This window comes from Mirounga angustirostris, unplaced genomic scaffold (assembly GCF_029215605.1).
Source record: "Mirounga angustirostris isolate CCGP_5_RB_7025 unplaced genomic scaffold, mMirAng1.0.hap1 SCAF_12, whole genome shotgun sequence".
NCBI classification, from domain to species: domain Eukaryota; kingdom Metazoa; phylum Chordata; class Mammalia; order Carnivora; family Phocidae; genus Mirounga; species Mirounga angustirostris.
The window spans coordinates 50,234,903-50,261,275 of record NW_026991720.1 but is presented as its reverse complement, the minus strand read 5'-3'; the positions used below and the strand labels follow the sequence as shown (position 1 = coordinate 50,261,275).

General features: G+C 41.7%; 1 protein-coding gene across 10 annotated transcripts in view; it reads right to left on the bottom strand.

The window, feature by feature from the left end:
- OSBPL3 (oxysterol binding protein like 3) overlaps window positions 1-26,373 on the bottom strand; it is a 176,180-nt gene that overhangs the window by 116,467 nt on the left and 33,340 nt on the right. The window contains exon 2 of one of the 10 annotated variants that reach the window (XM_064575147.1): window positions 8,848-9,058. The exons of the other annotated variants lie outside the window; for them this stretch is intronic. The gene's annotated coding sequence lies outside the window, so the exon portion shown is untranslated. The remainder of the gene's footprint in view (window positions 1-8,847; window positions 9,059-26,373) is intronic. 10 annotated transcript variants of the gene reach the window in all.

Genomic DNA, 26,373 nt, shown 5'->3' with positions numbered 1-26,373 from the left:
TGCCCTGAGTGTGGAGACGAATGTGGGGCTCCATCTCACGACCCTGAGATCATGACTGGAGCTGAAATCAAGAGTCAGAGGTTTAAATGACTGAGGCACCCGGGCGCCCCTATAGTGCTGAATTTTTAAAAATGTATTTTTGTAGAGAAGATGCATGGAAAGTAGTGAATTTCAGCAACTTCTCAAATGTCTCTACAGTCAATGCAGATTCCATTCTTCATCACTACTATGTCCTACACCTAGCAGGGAGGCTGCACATAGCAAGCACCTCAAAGACATCTATGGGATCTCTGCACCTTTGACATCATTAGTATTGTGCATGTAATTTATTTTGAAACTACCCTAGAATAACTTATATACACTGCAATAGGGACTAACAGGAATGGCCTGGCCCCAGAAAAGATATCATATAGGTGAAAAATGGAAAATAGATAATTATAAAAATAGTAATCACTAGCCTCAAATGCTGCAGTGTCTGAAATGTGTTATAAAGAATCCCAGTGGGAAGCAGTGGGATGCAGCGGGGACAGCACAAACGTGGGTGGTAGAAAGACAGGCTTGCCCTTGCCACAGTGTGACCTTGAGAAATCTGCCTCTTGGTGCCTCAATTTCCTCAACCACAGAACTGTTCTCACTCAGGGAATTGGGTGACTGAGTGGCCAGGATGGGAGGGAAATTAAGTTTTCAGTGAATGCCCTTGATGCCTTTAGAATGTGGTTTCACAAATAGGTATCACTCATTGAACAACTGAAGAAACAGGTTGTCTTACGGGATTGATCATTCCAGTGACCCCAAAGGAGAACTGGGAAGCGTGTGATGCCTCAGGCCACCCTGCTGGCTCTTCTTCCACCACCTCCTGGCTCTCCTCTGACTTACCCCGCCTGGCCGGCTTAGCCCCCATTCTTCAGTCTGACCTCATTCTAGCCTGACCACCTGGTTCTGACTCACAGCCTTGCCGTTAACCCTGCTATCAATGCTAATCCCCTCAGCCCTGCGTCAGGTTTTCAGGTCAGGGATCTGTCTCCTCCACACCCGCCATGACCTGCCAGTGCTGGCGATGACCTGGAGCTTCCAGGGTGAGAGTGATGAACCGTCCTCCTTGTAGAAAACCCCAGCGTTAGTTCTGAATACGAAGTGAGCTTACCTTAGGGTCAATACAGAAAGAAAAAAAAAAAAAAGGAAAGAAAAATGAATGAAAAGGCAGGATGAGTTAGTTTTAGGAGCAGAAAAAAAGAAAAAGAAAAGGCAAACCTGTAAGTATGGCCATCAGGGATACTCCACGGTATACATCACCCGCCCACCCTGCACACATACAATGTCGGAGATGGGGCCAACCCAGCAAATTCTTCTTCACTTCAGGGACAGCAAATCTCATCCTAAAAGACAGGTAATCTATCACAGTTGGTGGAAACTATCAAGAAAGGGTCTGCACTAAACCTCTTTCTTTAATAAGCCCACAAAGAACACAAGGCATGCTTATTGAATTCTCTCTGCAGAGAGGAGCTCATTGTGATGGGGTTGATGGGGGCAGGTGGTGTCAGGACTATCCACAGTCTTATTATCGGCACCTATTAAGAGTGGCTCCCTTCCTCAGCGCCCTTCTCTCTGGGAATCAGCCCCTCCCTGGCCATTGCAGTGACCCAAACCAAGGGCAGCCACCATACTGACTAACCTGAGCCAACATGATTCTCTTTGTCCAGAATTTGGAAGGTAGACACAGGGAGCAAGGCTGATCTAATGACACTGAACTCGGGAGAACGTGGGACTGCCGGGGGTGCTATTTTGAACCAGGTGCAGGGAAAGCAGAGAGGATGGGACAGCAGGGTAGGCAGACAGAGAGGGGCTGGAAGACAAAGAGAGATAGGCCGACCACAGAAATGCAGAATGAGACACAGAAAGACAGACAGACAACACACACGTGCCATAAGGCACAGCCAGGGGCAATGTAAGAGGCACATAAAGGGACAAATCGGACAGAGAGGCCACGTGGAGTGGGTGAACTGGTGGGGGTACACAGATTTTGGGGGATTGGCTGCCATGTCTGAGGCACCTGCCCTGGGCATGACGACCCCTGTGGCGATCCAACAAAACCCTCCTTTAGGACGCCTGGGGGGCTCAGTTGGTTAAGCGACTGCCTTCGGCTCAGGTCATGATCCTGGAGTCCCTGGATCGAGTCCCGCATCGGGCTCCCTGCTCGGCAGGGAGTCTGCTTCTCCCTCTGACCCTCCCCCCTCTCATGTGCTCTCTCTCATTCTCTCTCTCTCAAATAAATAAATAAAATCTTAAAAAAAAAAAAAATCAAGAGTTGGGCACTCAATCAACTGTGCCACCCAGGCACCCCAGCTATTCCATTTTTAAATGTTTTGACGATGTCAATGATCTCCAGCTTAATCTGCAGCCCCGAGGCCTATGTGAGAGGCTCGCCAATGCACTGGTGGTCAGGAGACCGTTCCATGTCCAACAAGGTCCCCACCCCAGCCCCCCGAATATTTAGACCTATAGCAGTGCTACTCAAGGTTCTGCCCAGGAATCAGATTTGTCCTGTCTCAGGTTGGTTGCTTGTTTTCCCTTCTTTAGGGATAACACAAATCAGCTCTATTTGGCTGTCATTAATGTCCTCTTTTTTTCATTTCTTTATGTGCATGCGTGCATATATGCAAAGAGGACAAGGGAGGAGGCATAGCAATTTATCATTTTTATATACGTCTTCGGGTCCTTACAACTTAAGAGCACTGTAGACCTATACATATAACATAACATTCAAAAAACGTTATTAAAGATTGCTAAATAAATGGTATGACCACAGAGTTGAATGTTTTAAATACCATATATATGAGCATGAGGTCTTATTAAAAGGAGCCAAGAGATGAAAGAAAAATTCTCCTGGTAGGCTCTTCACTGACCTATAGCTACAATAACAAACCCCCCCTCCGTCACCTCTTTCAACATGCATCCCGGAAGCATGTGTAGATGGAGGGTGCTGAGGTCAATATACTTATCTGACTTTCTTATTTGCTGTCTAGGTCTTGGAACACAAGAAAGGAAAGGATGCCCACCAATTATAATATGTGACCAGATGCCCTTTCAAGACTAGAAGTAATATCCCAATCCCAGCCCAAATATTCCAAAACCCAAGACATTTTCCACACTTCTCCTTGCTGGGCCTCTCAATTAATAACAAAAACTGTCTTTTTCCCAAGAAGTCCATAGGCAGGCCTGCTTGAAGTGAGAAGTACTGAAAGGTCTCAGATGATTTCTACAAGGATGGCTTTTCTTTCAGGTTCAATTCCTGAGGAAGGAAAACTTCCCCTCAGGAGCAATCTCTAGCTTCTTAGGGCTAAAACTGCATTCAGCAGCTCCTATTCACATGGGAACATTTCACTGTCTTTCTCTGTCACTGTTGTAGCAAAGGGCATCACTGGGTTACACAGAAGAGAAAAGCAGGCAGAGAGGTGGGTTCTACTGTTTAAATCAGGCTTTCTCTTTTACACTTCAGTGTGGTTAGAGTTCAGAGCGCTGGTCAGTTTGACATGTGCAACCCCACAGCCATTATCTGACCCATATTTGTGACACGGAAAAGGTTGGGTAGAATAACTGTCTTGGCTTCCATGGATCACTTTTAAGACAGGCTGGAACACCTGGAGTTAAAGAGACATTAACACTTATTCTGTTACATTGAAACGATCCTTAAATAGCTGTAGAGTAAAACCTCATCAGCCTTCCGTTTTGCCCTGGTGCGGTGAAGAGGCAGACCCAATGACTAGGCAGACTCCTATCAGAGGGCTTGGTGTGCAGTGGTAACTAGCCCTATTATTTCTTTATGTCTAGAACAATGACCCTCTGGGTGTTCTGAGTTGAGGGAAATGATAGTAATCTATTTGCAGCTACAGAAACAGTGTCTACAAGATGGACACCAGTTCATAAAAAGCTCTCTAGTCCTTGGTTTGAACATGTCATGCCCCTGTTCACATTTCTCCGGTAGATACTCATTACCTATAAATAATAGATAATCTGCAAATCAGAATCATCTGTGGACATTTGAAAAACCAAACATGCTCCAGGCCTCTTCCCAAAGATTCTCATTCAATGGTTCTGGGATCTGAGTATGAACGTTTTTAAAACAAACTTTCCAGATGATTAAAATGCGCAAGATTGAGGACAACCAATTTACAAGAGGAGGTCTCGAGCCTTCAGTACTACACACAAGCCTCACATTTCATCTTCCAACAACACCCATCCACTTGCGGCTCCCCACAAACCATCTCTGAGCCTTTGAGCCAGCCACCCTTGCCTTCATTGAGAGTTTGGCAGATTAGCCACCATCCAGGGTGTGGCTCCCATGAGGCTTTCTGTCCATTCTTCCCTGACATTTCCAGATACACAATAGATACAGAGAAAGGAATCTAAACAGACTGCTACAGAAAATCATCAAATCCGCAAAGGGAAGAGAACAAGAGAAGAATAGAGGAACAAAGGAAATACAAAACAGCCAGAAAATAATGAGCAAAATGGCAATAAGTGCATACCTATCAATAATCACTTTAAAGGTAAATGAACTAAATTCTCCAAAGACACAGAGTGTCTGAATGGATTAAAAAAAAAAAAAAAAAAAAAAGACTCACTTCAGAAGTAAAGACACACACAGGCAGAAAGTGAAGGAATGGAAAAAGATATTCCATGCAAATGGAAATGAAAACTTAGCAGCTACACTTACATCAGACAAAACAGACTAGACAAAGACTATAATAAGAGACAAGGAAGGTCATTATATAATGATAAAGAGGTCAACCTAACAAGAGATATAATACGTGTAAATAGTTACATACCCAGCATAGGAGCACCTAAATACAGAGAGCAAATAGTAACAATTATTATTGTATTGCTGCCTATTTCTTCTCTAAGGCAGCAATACAATACTAACAGGGGATTTTAATGCCCCCTTTCATCAATGGCTAGATCATCCAGACAGAAAATCAATAAGGAAACACTGGCCTTAAATGACAAGTTAGACTAGATGGATTTAACATTCCCAGGCGGGCGCACACCAGACTGCCCCTGCATACACCTTATTCTGACAATCACATTTATCACAATAAAGTATTTGTTTACATGTCTCCTTACTGAACTGTAAGCTCCTGGAGGATAGACATCATTCTTTTTCTTCTTTATATCCTGCTGTCAAGCAAAATACCTATCATCTGATAGGTACTCAATCAATTTTTGGTGAATGAATTAATAAATGCACATGTGAAAGTAATATAGTCAAAAGTGTGATAAAGAATACTATTGGCATTATTTTGTTGAGCAAAAGAAAACCTGAATAAACAAAAATCGAATTTTTATTCAATTAGATTCTTCATAATGTGCCTTGGGTTCTAAAAGTTACTTAATAGTCCTCAAGCACCCTAAAGGGAAAACTCTTGGGAATCTCTGACTCAGAAGCAATGCTGCTTTCATCTTATGTCTAGAACTCATTTCAAGGGGACTCATATGACTTCAATTCTAGTCTTAGACACTGCTGAAAGAAATCTCTGAAAGAAGCTGGCAGGAGAATTGGTAAGACAAAGATTACATTACATATGCAGTTTAGGGTTTTCTGAATAGCATTTTGCTAAGCTACAGGCTATATTATAGGATTTAAAATATGACTCAGAACACTAACTATGATGCCAACGTTTTTATTTTTAGATTTTTTAGCAGAGGAGATGGCTATAAATTCAACCTACTCAGTCTACAAATCCTCTAAACTTCCTCCTCGAGAACAGAAAAGCACTTGGCATTTCTCCGGGTATTATTTTATTTGCATATATAGTGATGCTGGTAAAATTTTGGTAACTAAAGAAGAATTAATAACTGAAGTTCTAAATGATTCCCATGATTACTGCTTAAGTTGGCAAAATATCCTCAAGCAAAGAAGAAACTTGCTCATGGAAGTGTGCATGGGCAGACTGTTCAGTTTTTTTCACAATAGTATGCTCACTTGTAGTTATATCTGTGTTCTCAGACAAGTGCCAAGGGGACAATAACAGAAGGACCACAAGTTTGAGAAGACAAAATGGAACCACAGAAAATTCAAAGGCCTGGTAAAAATATTCTTGCCTTATACCAAGTGTGCTTTGCTCTTTGACACCTTAGCTTCTCATGATCCTATTTCTTATTTTTTAAAAATTCAACTATACAGGGCGCCTGGGTGGCTCAGTCATTAAGCATCTGCCTTCAGCTCAGGTCATGATCCCAGGGTCCTGGGATCGAGCCCCGCATCGGGCTCCCTGCTCAGCGGGAAGCCTGCTTCTCCCTCTCCCACTCCCCCTGCTTGTGTTCCCTCTCTCGCTGTGTCTCTCTCTGTCAAATAAATAAAATCTTAAAAAAAAAAAAAAATTCAACTATCCTGAGAAAATGTACCCCTGTTAAATGTACAGTTGGATGAGTTTGGACAAATGTGTACCTACGCCACCTCAAGCAACATACAGAACACTGCCCTCACCAAAAAGTGCCCTTCTGCAGTCAACTCCCACACTCACTCACCCCTCTGATTTCCGACCCTACCAATTAGTTTTGTCTGTTCTAGAGCTTCATATAAATGGAATCGTGCAGAATATGCTCTTTTCGTACCTGTTTCTTTCTTTCAACATGTTCTTCACTTCCAGCCACAGTGTATCAGCAATCCCTTCCCCTCAGTTGCTGAGTAGTATTCCACTGTATAAATATACCACAAGTTATCTGTTCACCAGTTGAGGAACATATGAACTATTTCCAGCTTTTAGTTGTGATAATAAAGCTTCAATGAACTCTCGTATATAGGGCTTTCTCTTGGGTAAAAGCACAGGAGCAGAACTCTTAGACCTTAGGGTAAATGTGTTTAACATGAGAAACTGCCAAACTGTTCTCCAAAGTGGCTGTATCTTTCTCTACTCCCACCAGCCATGCCTCCTGACCTCTCCAGTTGCTTCATACCCTAGTCAACACTTGGTATTGTCAGTCTTTTAAATTTTAGCCATGCTGGTGGGTTTGGGTGTACCTCACTGTGGTTTGATCTACAAAGTATGAAATGTGTTTCCTTCATCATTCAACCTTCTCCTCCTTCTATAGAACACAGGCCATATGGTGTAATAAAAGATCACTGGGCTAGTTTCTGGAATCTTGAATTTTATCACCAACTTTGTCACTACATAGTTGCATAATGCTGTAAAAACCATCTACCCTGACCTCATTCTTGCCCCTATCTATAAAACGGTTAAATCAGCCCAAATGAAACTTAAATTCTTGTTCTAAATAAAAATGAGCATAAATGAGTTTTATCAAAAGCAACATATTCCTTTCATAATAGTTAAGCATTATTTTTGCATAATGTCCCACAGTTTTCAAAGAGAATTTGTATCTATCCTATTTAATGCCAAAGGAATAATTATCTCCAAAATACCACGCATTAAAAAAAAAAAAAAAAAAAGGAATAAGAACCCAGCAAGAAAGGAGATTCCATTCAATTTAAGACTCCCTCTTTTGCCTGGTGCTACAAAGCTGGTTTGCTAAATTAGTTAACCTTCCTGAATTCCCTTTCATAGTCCTCTGAGCTTAATTTCCAAATTGCTTTTAAAAACCTTTCTGACTCGTAAAACACAAATAATCACCTTTGGTCATTTAAGTTTTGCTCACTAAGCTTTAAATTGCATGTAATGACTCAATTAGCAAATTGCTGGATTTCACTGGCCATTCTGCCTTATGCACACACAATATTTCTTTACTACTGTTAAGCCTCATATATCTAGCAACTTGGGGAATTAAGCAAATTCCAAAAGTTAGTCCTTATCCTTTTTGTTCCCATAAGGCAAGGTAAAGTAAAGGTGAAGACAATGTTAATGATAAAAGCAGGAAAACATCATACATTTTTTATGAGGAAACTTAAGGAGTTGGAAGAAAGGGTAAATAGTGATCAAAGGTGAGGGGGGAATACATGGCAAAACACTAAAGGAAATGAGTTTTCAGTTCCAAAAAAAGATGTACTAAAAGAAAAAACCTGCAAATAAAACACCATGTTCAGGGAGATATGGGGGGAAGAACACAACACTTCTTACCTTCAATTCCTGCCTAAGCAAATTATATATTGCCTACCCAAGATTCAGATTACACTTAACAAAGGTTTCCCATATCTTGTTTGTTCTAAAGATATCTCAGAATATGCCAGCAGACACAGAATAAACCTTTTATTGCTGACAGCAAAAAAGACATGGGCTTCAGTGGGAGGTCTATTTCAACATGAATGAGGGAAGTTGAGTTGCAGCTAAAAAAAGATCACATCATTTATTTAAAAAATATATATATGCAGTGTAATTCCAAAGGCCTTTTACCCATGAGGGGAAAAGGAAAATAATCCACCTGCCATCAGGGCAGTAGATCATTAACCTCTCCTGGGTCACTAACCTCTTTAAAAGTCTAATGGAAGTTAGAATGCAGTCTTTCCAGGAAAACAATCCTATGGCTTTGCCCAGCCCCCAGAGGTTCAGCTCCATGAAGGCCTTCCATGGAGCCTTTAAGGGTTTAGGGACCCCTAGGCTTAGATGAAGGGCCCCTGATTAAATAAATTCATCAGTGTGATTTCTGCTGACAATAATTCAAATAGGCTCTGTATCCAGAAAGAGGAAAGCAAACCTCTCCTAATCCAACCTCACAGAGTGGTATAAGGATTAAGAGGAGACATGGAAGCACTAGGTAATGGGAAAACTGGCCACTGGTTAGAACCAGTCAGTAGAGAAAGTTCTCTGGCCTTTGTTAAGGAGAGGTTATAACTCGTGTAGTCTACATGCTCCATTTTAAAGACCAGTCACTGAGACCCAAAGAGGCTGTGCTTGCCTGATGACACATGGCTGTATGTGGAAGAGCGAGGATGAGAACCCAGATTTTCCAACTCCTAGTCCGATGGTTTCCCATGATATCACATAACTTCCCCATGTGTGGCTGGCTCAGGGCCACATGTGAACTATTCTTAGCCTTGTTCATGGAGGTATTTGTTGTTCATCAGGAAATACTTGTTCCGTCCGCTGTTCCTTTGTTTCCTTAGCGTCTTAAAGAAAACAGAGATGGAGACTGTGTTAGCTTCCAATTGCTGCTGTAACAAAACTAGGTTTGTTGAGTCCTGTGGCTTCAAACAATACAAATTTATTCCCTTACAGTTCTGGAGGTCCGAAGTCTAAAATCAGCTTGTCAGCAGGGCTGTGTTCCTTCTGGAGGCTCTTGTGGAAAATCTGCTTCTTTGCTTTCTCCAACTCTCCCAGACTACCTGCATCCCTTGGCCCAGGGCCCCACATCACATCCCACTTTCCATTATCCCATCTCGTCACATTGCAGTCTAGTAACGGATCGCCTGCCCCTCTCTTAGAAGGGCCCTGTGCGGGTGCCTGGGTGGCTCAGTCGTTAAGTGTCTGCCTTCGGCTCAGGTCATGATCCTGGAGTCCCAGGATCGAGTCCCGCATCGGGCTCCCTGCTTGGCGGGGAGTCTGCTTCTCCCTCTGACCCTCCTCCCTCTCATGCTCTCTGTCTCTCATTCTCTCTGTCTCAAATAAATAAATAAAATCTTTAAAAAAAAAAAAAAAAGAAAAGAAACCTATCTATGGAGCGCCTGGGTGGCTCAGTCGTTAAGCGTCTGCCTTCGGCTCAGGTCATGATCCCAGGGTTCTGGGATCGAGTCCCACATCGGGCTTCCTGTTCCACGGGAAGCCTGCTTCTCCCTCTCCCACTCCCCCTGCTTGTGTTCCTGCTCTCGCTATCTCTCTCTCTGTCAAATAAATAAAATCTTTAAAAAAAAAAAAAGGGCCCTGTGCTTGCGTTGGCCCTACATGGATAATCCTGGATAACCTCCCCATCTCCAGGGCCTTCCTTTAATCATATCTCTAAAGTCCATTTTGCCATATAAGGTAACATTCACTGGTTCCAGGGATTAGGCTGCGGATATATTTGGGGGTTGTTATTCTACTTGCCACAGACAGACATCTGCCTTACAGCCAGAATTCTCAAATCATCCTTCTTTTTCACTTATATTTCTGAATGTCTCAAAATTAAATCACATCAGTTTGTTCCCATACCTTTTTCTAGCCATTTCCTCTCCTTCCTCTGTGCCCCATAATGAATTCCTCCTTTTAGAATAAACCTATTCTAGAAATGGAAGGTACTGACATCACCCACTCAATGACTATTCATGCTTGTTGGCTTACTCTGATGTTGGAGGGGCAATGACTGGGGAATGGATGTCTGGGAGCATCCCTCCAGCTCACTTTCTACCTCTGAACATATACTTCTTAAGAGAATATTCAATAATTTTTAGAATTTAAAAAAAAAACATCTTCAGGGGCGCCTGGGTGGCTCAGTCAGTTAAGCATCTGCCTTCGGCTCAGGTCATGATCTCGGGGTCCTGGGATCAAGCCCCACATCGAGCTCCCTGCTCAGTGGGGAGCCTGCTTCTCCCTCTCCCTCTGCCCCTGCTTGTTTTCCCTCTCTCACTCACTCTCTCTCTCTAAGAAATAAACAAAATCTTTAAAAAAAATCTCCAGATTCTACCATGTATTATATTGGGGATTTGGATTAGGAGAGGTTTGCTTTCCTCTTTTTGGATACAGAGCCTACCTGAAACTCACACGTTTCCTATTTTAACCTTAAAAAAGTTATATCATTTGCCCACCGTCTTTGAGATCTGAATGTAGGTCTGAGGGGAGGCCACCTTCTCCATGGTACTAGGCTGCCTTTCCGAGCCAAGGCTGACACTGTGCGTCTACGGATCTGAGACAGGTTAGAACACAAGAGCTAGACAAGACCACCAACACAAACCAGCACCACAGATATGCTTGAGAAAACAAAAGAAAATCGGGGGGGGGGGGTGGCGGGGGGGTACTAAATTGCCTTATATCCAAGCATTGTAAATGCTAGACATTCGAGGATGAGCTTTCCGGGATCACTTTTTAAAACAAAAGAAACATTTCAAGACACAGAGTGGCCTCAGAAGGCAGACACCCTACTGTTCTATGACGTAGAATGCTATGTTCCAAACCGGCAAAACTTCCTCCCTTCACATTCCAATTCCACCCGGGGCCCATACCTGCTGTGGCAACTCCAGTCTTCACAGTTCCCGGGAGGAGAAGGGAAAAGCTGCTACCCGGAATAGTTTAATAAGGCCAGCAGTGATTCATGCAGTAATAACAGGCCAAGCAGGCAGATGCCTGCAGAACGGGGCCCAGCTGAGAGGGGGTTTCACGGCCCAAGGTTACAATGGAGAATAAAGAGGACATTCATTACACATTTTCAAGGAGGGAAAGAGCATTAGTACCACCTGCAAACTCCCGAAAAGGAAGTCAAATATGAGGTAATTCAGCTCGACAATTTATTAACACTGTCCTAGAGTTCAAAAGCAACAGACCCATAAAGGTAAAAAGCAACTATGCAAACAAAAGCCCTTTGGAGCGTCTTCTCTCTCAAAGGCCCTGATTTAGTCCCAAAGTTTGTCAAATAAATTTCACGTGCATAACCGTATCTTATGTTTACGAATGGTTTAAAAGAAGCAGAACATGTAAAGGAGAACAAAAATACCCAGACAACTGCAAAGAGACCAACAACCATAGGCCAGTCTAAAAACCCAAACTTGAATAACCCCACAATACAGAACACTTAGGTCATTAATGATATTTCTGATTATACTCCTGTTCCCAAGGAAAACTAACAGTTGAGCAGAACTTTAAGCATGTTATGCAAAGGAAGAGAAAATTTGCTTTTTCATAATTAATCTATCTTAAATTCTAGCTGAGGCAAGTATTCACATATGCTCCCAGTTCACTTCTGAAGTCAACGTTTACATAATTAGTTATTAGACAAGTAAACAGAAGGGCAATTTACAAAATTAATCACTATCTGCTTTTGCTATCAAAATTTGGTATTCCAGGGCGCCTGTGTGGCTCAGATGGTTAAGCGTCTGCCTTTGGCTCAGGTCATGATCCCAGGGTCCTGGGATCGAGCCCCACAATGGGCTCCTGGCTCAGGGGGGAGCCTGCTTCTCCCTCTCCCTCTGCCTCTCTCCCTGCTCATGCTCTCTCTCTTTCTGTATCTCTGTGTCTCAAATGAATAAATAAAATCTTTAAAAAAAAAATTTGGTATTCCAGCCAAAGAATCAAACATACCTATGCAAAGATACATACAAGAGTTACATACAGCATAAATAGAAAGGGTAAGACAATAAACACTAAGATTCATTGGCATTACGGTCGGTGGTTTTGTCTAGAAATAGCTCCGTGGATAAAACAAGAAAAGCAAAGTTTAAAAGAAGGAAGAGGCAGAATGTGATGAAGCTGATGAGAAAAGGCAGGCCATATGTGTCACTGCCCGAAAATGGAACTCAGAGAGAAAGTCAATTTTCTCAGCTGGAGTCGAAAGTAAGAGTTTGGAAGTGATGGGAAATAAGGTCACGTGAGAGCAGTTTTTCACATGTGAAAAGGTAAATCTCTCACCACTTCAACAAAGGCCTTGTGAAAAACATTGGTATCAATGACCTCAACCTGTTTTTATTCAAATATTAACAGGTAATCACAGCATGCTCAACACCAATCTCACTGACAAGTGTGAGTCTTTGCTGGCCATCTGAGAAGCGGAAATCTTGTCATTATATTCCTCTCACGTATCTGAGTTAATGACAAATAACTGAGCTCCTGGGATCAAAGACAAATTACCAGTAATAGAGGTGAAATGAAAACAATTGCCAAAAAAACAGCAACAACAAAAAATACCTTCATCAATTATTAGAATATAAGGTACCTGCTGAGCCAAAATGGAAAACAACCCTCATTTAACAGGTGCTTTGCCAAAAATATATCAATTTTTCCCCCCTAACCATTGAGGAGGAGCATAAAGTACATTATGGTTTCCAGAAGCCTGGGTCCAGGCTGGTCTTCTTAAAACCAGATTAAAAATCAGGATGAACAGGAGCATCTGGCTGGCTCACTCAGTAAAGCATGCGACTCTTGATCTTGGGGTCATGAGTTCAAGCCCCACGGCGGGCATAGAGCTTACTTTAAAAAAAATCAGGATGAACAACACCAGGAAAACTTAGTGTTAACTACTCAGATGGCTTTATCTTTTAAATAAAGTCTGTAAAATTGAGTTTGCCATGCAGCTTACCTTTGAGTGAATCTTCTAGAAATATTTCACCCTTGAGAAATATTGTAATGACCTATGTTTCAGCTAGGTTGCACTTCCATTCATACCTTCTATTCCTTGGTACAGAGTTCAATATCCTGGGGCTTTGGGCAGATGGAAAAACCAGAAATTACAATTTTGCTGAAGTGCCTTCTTCCTGGGAGAGTTGATTTTCCCCACTGCACGGGTTTGTCTCATTTTATGTAATGCATGATCTTGAAAATTGTACGTAGTCATTGAAAAATGATTTCAAGAACCTCGTAGTAGCTTTTTCTTGTTAAGGTAAAACCCCTTTGAAAAATACATTCATTTTTACTCCAGAAAATGAATAGAGAATTGGTTATACAAGCTATTTTAAATCTATACAGTAACCTGTAAGACATCCATTAAAATAATAAAACAAGCACGAGGAAGATTTTTTAACTTAAAAACAATATAGAGCATCACAAGAAGTTGCCAGAACAGTGCAGAGTGTTCAATGTACCCTTCACCTAACTCCCACCAATGGTAATACCTTACATATAAGTAGCCAAAATCAGGAAATTACCATGGGCACAATACAATTAGCTAGACTAGAGTCTGCTCTGATTTCACCAGTTTTTACATGCACTCATTTTGTATGCATGTCTGTGCATTGTGTATAGTTCTATAAAATGTTATCACAAGTATATTCGTGTACCCACTGCAACTAAGACACAGAACTGTTCCATCACCATAAAGGAACTAAAAAGAGAGCCTTTTGCAGTACTAGTACATGTTCTAGATCTCAATCGGGGTGATGGTTATGCTGTATACTTAACATTTATGCAATTTAGAATGTAATTTATGTCTGAATTTTTTTAAAAATGATGATACAGCTCTATTGCCATTAACATGGCAAATACTCCAGATAGATTATGTTAAAAAATGTTACAAAACGGTCTTTATAAGAGGATCCCATTTTTGTATAATTATATGTCTCTATGTACTGAGAAAAAGAAATCCCAAAACAAAAAAAATACATATATTCTCAAGGACGGAATCTTTTTTTTTTTTTTATCACCATTTAATTCATTCTTAGGTTTCTCCTGGTTGAAAAATTAACTTTTATATATCCAATGCAATCCTTTTTATCACTCCCCTAAAATGCAATGTCAATCAACTTTATAATGAATGGGCCTCAGGCTTTCAGTTCTAGTAAAAGATGAACTTGAAAAGACCATGTGTGAATTTTCCAAAGGAAGCTGAGACCCTGAATACAGATTGTATTTAGGGCTAACTTTTCCTCTCACAATTAAAAAAAAAAAATACCATTACATTCTTTTGATACAGCCTTCAATGATCACAGACCGTGGGCTAAATATGCAAAAGGGTTCGAGGGACCTCAAAATGCAGAAGACAAATATCCTGCTCTTAACAAGATCAAAATTGCAATACAATATGCCAAGTTCTTATACCACCAGCAAGAATAAAGTCCTGGGAGTAGACAGCAGAGTAAACCACCAATTTTGTCTAGCAGCAGGAAGGTGGAAATATTCTAGACAAAGGATTACTCCAGATCTGGGCCTTGAAAGCTTATATTTGGACCAAGTGAAAAGGAATGAGGAAAGAGGAGAGAGTCATTCCAATCAGAGAGACTGCTTTAGGCACAGGAACTTTGAGGACCTGCTGAAGGACAGGTACCTAGAGAATAGGGAGGATGTGAAGAGAGATGATTCTAGAAACAATCTTAAATACCATGCTAAAATTTTGGACTGCATTATCTTTTTTCTTTTTTTTTAAGTAGGCTCTGTGCCCAGCGTGGAGCCCAACACGGGGCTTGAACTCACAACTCTGAGATCAAGACCTGAGCTAAGATCAAGAGTTGGACACTTAACAAACTGAGCCACCCAGACGCCCCTGGACTGCATTATCTTATATGTGGTAGGAAACCCAAGGACTTTTAAGCAAGGGACTGGACTGGTAGCAGTGTTTAAAGTGAGTTGGGATGGAGAGAATTGTAAAAAAAAACAAGATAAATTACTGAGTTCTTACCAGTGTACTAGGTGAAAGATGATGAGACCCGAACAGGGACAGCAACAGCAATTGTAACAGAGAAGGATATGAATTAATAAATCTGATTTGTACTTTTCCCAACTACAAAATGGCATCATGCTGTATATACCCCACAACCTGACTCTTTTTGTTTAACATTATTCTTGAAATTTACCTATCATGACCCATGTAGTTCTAGTTCTTTCCTTTTAAGTTCTATAGAATTTAGTTGATTGAATACACGATTGTTCATCCATACGTTGTTCATGAACATTGAAGTCGGTTCCAATTTTTTGTTCTAACAAACAACAGAGTAGGGAACAGAGCATACCTACTTCCTTGTATATGTATATGAGACTTTCCCATATTTGGAAATAGAACTGCTGGTTTATGGAGTTATAAGGCTTGAACATCTAAAACCAAACTATTTCTTGTCAAATTATTCTCTACAGTGGTTGTTCCAAATCATATTCCCATAGACAAAAGTGGAGTTTCCATTCTACCTGTCCTTGTCCACCTTTGGTATAGTTAAACTATTTAATTTTAACAAATCTGTGAGTGTAGAATGGATATTCTTGTCCTGGTTTTATATTATTGTTTCCAGGGCCTAGAGCTATTTCCAAAGTATAATCCATGAATTAGACTGTGGGTAGTGAGGGAGAGGGAGAAAAACTATTGGGTGTGCTGCTTGGGTAACAAGCATAGAAATATCTGTAGGAATTACATTTAGCTGCAATTCTCACACACACACACACACACACACAAATGGTGGCCTAAATAAATAAGGGTTTACGTGCCACGAAAAAATCCAGAAGGCATTCCAAAGCTAATATGGCAGGCAGCTCTGTGGTCACAAAGAGCCCAGCATCCTTTTATCCTGAATTCCATCTTCAAGATCACCTGAGGGTCAAAGATGGCTTCTGAAACTCTAGTCATAATTCAGATTGGAAGGCCATTAGAAGGAAAAAGATTTGGGCAAAAAGGCCATTATCTCCCAGCTAAAGAGCTTCTTTTTTTAGCCTTCCTAGAAGTCCCACACAAGACTTCTAGTAAGATTCACTAGCCAGATCTTAGGCCTATGGCCATACTTAGCTGCCAGGAAGATTAGATAATGAAGTTTTGTTGTGATGTTTGTGTTTGTTTGGTTTTTTTTTTTAGGTAAGGTGCCCAGGAAGAAAACAAGATTCTGTTACTAATGAAAACGTGTACAATGGGAGGCAAAATTCTTTGCCATGAGTAAGTACTATGTTAATCAAGATACAGAACACAAGAACAGACAAGAAGAAAGGAAATAGAGCTCAAAAGACAGAGGTCAATGTAGAGATACATATTTAAGAACTGTCAGCTTGGAGCTATAAGATATAATCATAGGAATGACTAGGCTCCGGAAAACACCGCTGATCAAGAAAAAGACATCATGAGGTGACGGCACCAGGAAAGGCAAGATTTAACAGGAAGAAAGAGGAAAAGTCAATGAAGGAAACCAACATATATAAAGAGAATATTTAGAGAAGGAAGAAAATCAGTGCTCATAATTCAAAAGGAGCAAAGTATTTGAGGGCTGAGGAGGCAGCTGTAGAAACTACTAATAACTGTGTCCCCAGTAGCCATTCTCCCTGGCTTCTCCCTTGCTAATAGAATTCCAGTTTTGTTCAGACACTGAAAAGTTATGTACTTGAGAGAAGCCTGAGCTCCTCTCCAACACCAGGCTAGAAATCTAGAGAACTCTAAATCTATCGGGAAATCCCATTTCCTTGACATTGATTGGCTTAGGCAAGGAAATGTGGTGCACTCCTGGCCAATGGGAGTCCAGGGTCAGCTTGAAGAGGAAATACAGCTAACACGCTGTGACTGGTAGGGAGGAAAGATGAAAGAAACTGGGTCCTAATGACTCAGTCAAGTCATTAAATTAAGTTAATCTGGAACTGTCTTACTTCTAGACTTCTTTTATGTAGCCGTGAGAAAGAGAGAGAGAAAAAAAAAGCAGGGAGGGGCAGAGGGAGAGAGAGAATCTTAAGCAGGTTCCACACCCAGGGTAGAGCCCAAGGCAGGGCTGGCTCTCACGACCCTGAGATCATGACCTGAGCAGAAATCAAGAGTCCGCCCTCGCTTAACCAACTGCGCCACCAAGGCGCCCTACTATGTAGCCTCTTATTTAAACCTCTTTTGTGTTTGGGTTTTCTATCCCTTTGGCCAAAATCATCCCAACTGATAGAATAGGCAGGCATGATGGCACCTGGAGGCCTTGGGACATGGGATTTAGAATGGAATGACACCGTTCCATCACTGAGAGGGGAAAACATCAATAACTCTGGGGGCTGTATATAAAGCTGGGAGAATTGTTTCTTAGTGACCTCTGTTTCTAGATAAAACGAGGACAAGTTCAAATGCTGAGAATGAGGTGGTGGAAGAAAGTTGCATCTTTGAAGAGAATAATAAAGGTTTGGAATAGCTGCTCCAGAAAATGGGAAAGAGTACAAACTTTGGATCAGCAAAAAATCTCCAAGTAACATCAAGGGTTGTGTTAACCTTAAAAACCATACATTTGTAAGGGAGCCCGCGATCAGTTACAGAGAGAGTACAGAGATAGAAGAGGCTGTGGTGTTGATTCAGAGGTGGAAAAGAGGTGAGTACTTCTGTGGAAGATCCATGGTGAGGAAATCGCTGTCCCAGTGACACATAATCGAGATCGTTGACCACGTTGTCCAGGTACACCAGGGAGAAAGCGAAGGAGTGTGGGAAGTAAAGGCCAGACAGACAGAAAACAGGGTGGATATCAAGGGAGTAAATTCAGAGAGTCTGAAGAACAGGTTTAGTGCAAGAAAGCAGTTGAGAAAGGTGGGGGCTCGGACAGAGGGAAGGGTATCTCAGAAGCCAGAGTCCTAGGGTGTGGTCACAGAGTGGGTTGCTGAGGTGGCGTAGAAAGGAAGGTCCCTGACACCAAGGAGATGGGGCACAGCAAATGGGGATGTCGGATTAGTCCCCCAAAAGGGCATAGTACAAGCCAAGAGCTCAAATCAAAGGAAATCAGGAGACAGCTACAAACTGGGAGCTGACACCACCCAAACCACTCTTCTTCACATTTCTGGACACTTGTGGAATCCAAAGATTCCTTAAGAAAGAGAACTCCACTAGGGCGCCTGGGTGGCTCAGTTGGTTAAGCGACTGCCTTCAGCTCAGGTCATGATCCTGGAGTCCCAGGATCGAGTCCCGCATCGGGCTCCCTGCTCAGCGGGGAGTCTGCTTCTCCCTTTGACCCTCCCCCCTCTCAAGCTTGCTCTCTCTATCTCATTCTCTCTCTCAAATAAACAAATAAAAGCTTAAAAAAAAAAAAAAAAGAGAACTCCACTAGCCTACGCAATAGTTTCAGGCAGACAACCTTTTACATATATATAAAGAATGTGGCCCTGAGCCCTGGGAAAATCCTCGAAAACTCAGTCTGTTATCAGACAACTCCTCCTAATTGGGTCTTCCTTCCTACCAATTTAAAATGCCCTTGAGGAATGAAATAAGAAAACTGCATTTAAAAGATTTCTTAAAGTTTCTGCTTCCAGCATTTCTCTTTTTTCTCTTCCCACTGCCACCTGCCAGGCTCAGATAGAAATTACTTCTTGCCTAGATGACGACAATAGCTCCTACCTCGCTTGCCAACCGCTGGGTGCTCCCCACTCAAACCACCCCATACACGCTTACCAAACCCATCCTCCTAGAGCATCTCCCTGATTCCATCACTCCTCTGTGCAAATGTCTGCAGTGACTCATAATCGTCCAGGGCACTGGCTTTCAGGTTGAGCTCTTACAGCCCCTACATCCCACAGAGGGGTGCAAGTGCTCCCCCCATGAAAATCAAATGATGCAATTGGTTCTCAAATTGCAGAAAGAGGGCACCTGGGTGGCTCAGTTGGTTAAGCAACTGCCTTCGGCTCAGGTCATGATCCTGGAGTTCCGGGATCGAGTCCCGCGTCCGGCTCCCTGCTCGGCAGGGGGTCTGCTTCTCCCTCTGACCCTCACCCCTCTCATGCTCTCTCTCGTTCTCTCTCTCTCAAATAAATAAATAAATAATCTTTAAAAAAAAAATTGCAGAAAGAAAAAAAAATAGATGTAACAGATACTTTTCCTCCATTTTAAGTTTCTCTCTTTTTTATATTTTCTTAATTTTTGGCACCGACCCCGTCTTGTCCACATTACCATCTAATAGAAGAGGTATCTGATCTAACATAATATATTTAGTTACTTGAAGCATAACACATCATTTAGGGGAATTTTTCTATGTGCAAATCTTGTGAACAAATGACATACAAAATAAAGTCCACTGATATAGAGGTGGTATTCGAGGCCCTCCCCAGTTCTGACCCAACCTTCCTTTCCAACCTTACCTCTCACACTTTAGTCCACTTACCCTAAAAGCAAAGCAAGCTGGACTGGCTTCACAGTTATTTGTACCCACACTGATCTTTCTAAGGACACAAGGCTGCATCTTGCTCACATTTCTCGATGTCACATATAACACAACATGTAGGAAGCAGCTTTGTTCTGCAGGCCCACTGCTTATCTGCTTCACATACTTTGGGCACCACCAGAAATCTATGTTGAGTCCACCTGACTCAAGTAAACTTACCTTGAAAAGAAAAATTTTATAAAGAAAAAAAAATGGATTACTTGAAAAAAACAGAACTTGCAGAGTATGGAACAATCTATGCCAAATTTATGAGATAGTTGGTCGAGGTACTGATAGACTCATATACAGCAATAATGAATAGAGTTCAAAATAAAGCTGAGTCCCCCCGCCCCACCCCCAACACAGCATTAAGTCCACTTGAAGCTGTGGGTGACTAAATTCATGACTGTCCAGCTCCTATGCAGACACTTTGCTTCTTTTGTGTCCTGGATTTAGATTCCTTCACAGGCCCCTTCTCAGTCGCATGACGATCCACACATTCCATGCTGCTGGTCAGCAGAACAGGAACGTCCTGGTATCAGGTCTCATTTAGTTAGCAAGAGAAAATTCAAAGTCCCTGAAATGTGAAATTACGACAAATGCAAAGTACAGAAGTTTCCATGTTTCTATGACGATGGCCATTTTGCGCCGTTAGGTGCAAGTCTTCAGTCCCTTTGCTGAAATCTCTGAGGCGAGAAACATTTACAATTGTTTTTCTTTCTGTTTTTAATTTTAGAAAGAGAATACGGTATGTATATCATGTAATAACAGGCCCAGCAGGACCTGGAGAAGCATCTCATAGACAAACACGTTATAGCAAAATGTATGAACATTTCCTCTTAACTGGAACAAAAACCATAAATAGCTTCCTGTCAGTTCAGGTCAGACTTGGCCTTCAAATGAGCTACAAAAAAACCCCAAACCAAACCGAATCAAAACGTGTTGCTACTCAGATTTCACAACTGTGAAAAGAGACTGAGTTACAAATAACTGTGCAGGGGCGCCCGGGTGGCTCAGTCGTTAAGCATCTGCCTTCGGTTCAGGTCATGAACCCGGGGTCCTGGGATCGAGCCCCGCATCCGGCTCCCTGCTCAGCGGGAAGCCTGCTTCTCCCTCTCCCACTCCCCCTGCTTGTGTTCCCTCTCCCGCTGTCTCTCTCTCTGTCAATTAAATAAATAAATAAAATCTTTAAAAACAAAAACCAATCACTGTGCAATGCTGAGCTTAAGAAGGTGACCATCGCCGCCGTCCCTTCTGCAAAGATAAGCGGCTATATTCTCTGCAGCTGCGAACAGAACACCGACTCAGGGGCTACAAGAATCGTCCCGGTCAGATGCAAGCTCAGGAGGTTCTCCCCCCATAACTCACAAATTTCCCCAATTTATTGGTTATTTCAAGTGCTACATATCACGAATTCCTTATTCTAATCTATCCAGACTTTAATCTAATCTATCCGGGTTTTAGCATTTAACCAACTTATGGCACCTCCATAACCGCACCACACACAGTGCTATGTGGCAGTCCTCATGCTGAAGAATCGGACTCTCCTCCACAGTGCTCTGGGTCAGACCTCACAGCACATCACCGCACAGCGGGCAGCACCGGAATGCTTCCGCCGCAGAGGCAGCTTTATGTATCTGCTTATTCATCCTACAAGTTTAAGGAAAAGAGAGGAAACATTTCGGTCTGTTTGCTCATTCGGCCATTTCGTTCCAAAACAAAAATCACGAAAAAGGTCCCTAGCTTCTAAACCGGCCCCTCTCCGCCAAAGATTACTGAGCAGGACAGGCCCCTGTACAACTTCCCACGACTCCGCTTCCCGGCCCTTTGGCAACCAGTATTTATTAATCAGCAAGCTCATCAGCAGAAAGTTTAAAAAACAACAGGAAAGGAACAGAAATGAGCCAGGAAAAAATGGGGCATATGCATACCCAGAGATGTAAATAGTTTGAGGACACATCTGTTGAAATGCACGACCAAAGAAAACAGCCTGAGGGCTATAAAAATAGTTATCAAGGTCAGATTTGTCTCATTATTTATGTACAATGTCAATTTGCATCTCTATAGATTAGGCTTCCGCATAGAGGTACACCTGTATTTGGCTTAGTTTGGAGGAAACATTGCCTAACATTAAAACAAAAACAAAAACCAACCTCAATTCTCTGAGCAAGATGTCACAAATTCCCTCCCAGGCTCCTTCTACATTTCTCCAAAGTCTTCAAAGTTTACAACTGAGAAAGCAAGAATCCTTTTTCTCTTATCAATAAATAGAAAATATCAGTTATATTCTCACTCTCTTTCAATGGTCATATGAATTCCTTAAATTGCTGGGATGGGGCTAGGGATTTGCCAGGTACATGGATCCACATGATTTGTTCCTTTTGGAAGACCTATCTGTTGTGATACCTAAAAATGCCATTATTCCTCCCATCCTCATCTCCACCTTCAAAATCACCCCTACAACAGAACACAAAAATTCACAACGGGAAATGCATCACCTCAAATCTCATCTCTGCAGCTTCTATATTTGCTTTTGTGGAAATTTTAATGACCTAAATAAGAATATATTTTTCTAAGAAGGCCATTAAACTAGATAAGATCAGGTTAACGCTATAAATCTATATCTATGCATATCTCCAAGGAAACCCATCTAATATTAGAGCCATGCTAAGAAACAGATTCAATTTTGAAAGAAACCAGGCAAGTAGAATTTAATCAAATGGAAATGTGACTCTAAGAAGAGCTTTCATGCTCCCTCATGCTGACTGTATCTCCACAGTGACACAGCTAAATTGGGATGGACTACTGAAAATGTCACCACCCACAGTCAGTATTATAAACAGATGGGACTTCGGCTGGTCCATTCTGAATCTTCCTTGACACACATCATTGTACTCCAGGGTAGTCCATTTATGACGCTTATCTTTTGTTTCAGGTTAAACACAAATTAGAAGAGGTGATAATAGTGATAATAGTCAAATACTCAACCAGTCTTCCCCGCGTGAATAGGAAACCATAAGAAGTCAATAATCTCCTTTCAAGTGCAAAAGAAAATCAAGGAAGAAATTAAAGTCTGTCAATCTGAAGTCAAGAATAATTAAAGAAAATAATTTTATTGGGGAGAAACCAAATATTAAAGAGCGATCTGACTTTGAGGGATGGGGTGATCACATTCTTTGTATTCTAAAATACAACTTTCTGGGCTACAAATGTGGCTGTTAACACCTCCTAAACTTATGATGAAACTTCGAGCAAGAGCTACTATTTTCCTATTTGCATTAAGCTTACCTGACTCGGTTACCGAGATCACAGTGGCAACGCTAACAAGAAGAAATTTCAGGTGTTAAAAAAAATGCCTTTAAGAATTAAAAAGCTCAGGGGTGCCTGGGTGGCTCAGTCGTTAAGTGTCTGCCTTCGGCTCAGGTCATGATCCCAGGGTCTTGGGACGGAGCCCCTCATCGGGCTTCCTGCTCCGCAGGAAGCCTGCTTCTCCCTCTCCCTCTGCCTGCTGCTCTGCCTATCTGTGCTCGCTCCCTATGTCTCTGTCAAATAAATAAATAAAATCTTTAAAAAAAAAAAGAATTAAAAAGCTCAACCCGTCTCTCCCTCCTAAAAGACAAGAAATGCTAAGTCTCCTCTGTAAGCCCCTATTTTATCCAAAGGTTTGTACCACAAAATGGTGTTTGTGTTTGTATTTTTCTCATCTGGCAAGGTACATAACTCCTTCATGAGGCCTTTCTTATTTTCTTTAAGGGTGACATATAAATTAATGAACAACCTACATCTACATCATCATCAAAAATATTTTAGAAACCATAAAACATAAAACAGAAGCAATAATTCTGGCCCAATGAGTGTCAACATCTGACCTCTGTTTTTTTCCTGATGAATTCCATGGTTCGCTTTTTTCTTGTATTTGAGCCAGCGACATTTGTCAGCCGTCAGCTGGAACAGCCACTACCAAGTTATCTGATCAACTCCACCTAAGGCACTATTTGATAATAAAGAGACAAAAGACAATCCACTTTATTTCAAATCAAGCACCATTTCTCTTCCCCATGGCAAGCTTTCCTTCCTTCAAGCAAGTCTTCTTTTTCCAGGCTGAGCAACTCCATTTCATTCACTCATCCTCCCACAACAGTTTCCTGCCCCTTCTCCATCCTGGTCACTCCCCTGAGGACAAAGTCTGTTGTGAGTACGTGTTCTGAGCATCTGACCTAGTGTCCTGTATCTATTCACTCAACAGAGACTTATTGAGCAGCAAGTGTTATTCTAGCAATGAGGGATACAACTCTGGCAAACTCACTGCGCTCTCGAAGCTTAGCATCTCATGTAGCACCTAGAACAATGCCCGACACAAAGCAAGCACTCACTTAATTTTTTTTTTTAAAAAAACATCTCTCCTGAAATGTGTAGCCTGCATTTGAACACAATATTCCAAACATGAGGTTTAATGTCTTGAAAATGGCACACTTGGATATGTTGAAATGATTACTGACTGCTAGGGAAAAGAGAAAACTAAAAGTACGTGCAAGACTTTGAAAAGCTGAGCAGTCTAGCTCATTATTATAGCTCAAGGACATAACTACATTAATCACAGTGTAAGACAGAAGATGTTCACGGTTCATATGAGGTTCAAATTATGTCTGCACTCTGTTCAAAAGTATAGCTAATACAGGGGCGCCTGGGTGGCTCAGTCATTAGGCATCTGCCTTCGACTTGGGTCATGATCCCACGGTCCTGGGATCGAGTCCCACATCGGACTCCCTGCTCAGTGAGGAGCCTGCTTCTCCCTCTCCCACTCCCCCTGCTTGTGTTCCCTCTCTCACTGTGTCTCTGTCAGATAAATAAAATCTTAAAAAAAAAAAAAGTATAAATAATACTTTTAGAGAGATGTAAGACACAGTTGATTTAAAATATTTTATTTCTTTGTACTTGTTCCAATTACTATTGCTATTTAACAAATTACTCTGGCAACTCTGAACAACTATTTTACATGGCTCATAATTTGGAAGGGTCAAGACCTTAGGAAAGTCTTGGCTGGGCAGTTCTGGTTCAGGGTCTCAGATGCCAGGAGGGGCTGGAGTCTTCTGAAGGCCAGTTGGGTGGATTTCAAGATGGCTCCCTCACAAGGCTGGGAGCTGTTGCTGGCTGCTGGCTGGGAGCTCCTCCACATGGCCTCTCCAGCATGTTAACCTCAGAGTCATCCTCTTTCCAAACCGCACTTGGCTTCCCCAGAACTAGTATCCCAAGAGAAGCAGGTGGAAGTTGGATGGCCTTTTATGACCTAGTATTATAAGTCAAACAGTGTCATTTCTGCCATATTCTATTGGTTGAAGCAGTCAAAAGCCAACTCATATTCAAGAGGAAGGTACACAGGCCCCATCTATCAATGTCAGGAGAATTCTGGCCATTTTTTAAAAATCGCCACAGTTCTTAAAGGATAAGTTTCGATTATTTTTAAAATGTAAATGCAGGTAAAATACTGAGATAGATATGAGTCATTATTATCTGCCACTTTGCTCAGTCCAAATATCTTCTTTTGTTAAATAAGTTAAACTTAACTAATTGATTAGCTAACAAGAAGATCATGAACGTCTTTCAAACTTTGGAGCCCTTAAGCAACAAAACGCCACATGAGCACAAAGTCCTTGTCTTAAGAACTTAAGGACAGGCTCTGGGTCCATCTCACCCACTCCAGATGGCAGTGATTTCTCCCTTCTCTACTCTGCTCCCTTCACTCTTCATCATGTACTTCAAACTGATGAGTTGTAGAAGCAGGTGGGAGTGGAGGCAGTGACAGAGAGACAGAGACTCTGTCTCTATCATTAGCTTTGTGATGCTAAGAACTGCCTAAATTCTTTCTTTCCCACAGCAGCCAGCAGGCACCCAAAAAAGGTTTGTTCTTGACTTGTGCTCAGAGTCTTAGTGCTCATTATTCTTGCCCCACTCATACTTTTAAATCGCTGAAACAGGACAATCTGGATAACAGAGGCTGGACTGCTGAGTTGCAGAGAGGTTCAGAGCGGTCTAAAACAAAGATGGGAGTTCCCCATTTCTGACGACGATCAAGTCTCCAAGGTGTTTAAAAGAGGGTCAAAATGTCACGTGGAGGTTGGACTCAAAGATTCTAAAGGTCTTTCTGAGTAAGACCTCCATAATTGTATAATCTAGGACTTATGAAATAAAAGCAAGATTGAATTCCTGTAAATGTGTGAAATATTAACATTCACTATCCTCCTTCCAAAAATGTATTAAAATAGAGAAAAAGACCTTAGGAAACTCTGATTAACACATCTTAATTGGGAGAGCATATGGGGGAGCTCTCTGGAAAAAAGCTTCTCTGAGTTGTATATACAAAGCGTATGGTTGCATATGATTCAGCAAAGGAAACCAGTTGTTCTTAGTGGTGGCTGATACTCCCTAGTCAACAGAGCAGTAATTAACTGAACAATATTCAGGAGAAAGTTTTAGGCATGACTGTCATGATCTGTCAATGACTCACCAAAAGATTCCACCAAGTCATGATTTCTCTGAGCCTCTATTTCTTCCTTGTCAGTTTCTTGGTACCATGTATATTCTCCCCAAGAAAATATCATTAAGTAATCTCACAACACTGGGAAGAATTAATGTTAGCAGTTTGGTGTGAATCCACCTAGAATTTATTGATCTTTATTTGCATTAATGGAATCATATTCACATGTTGTTGTATGTGTATTCTGCAGATTTCATTTAACACCACATCTTTCCATGAT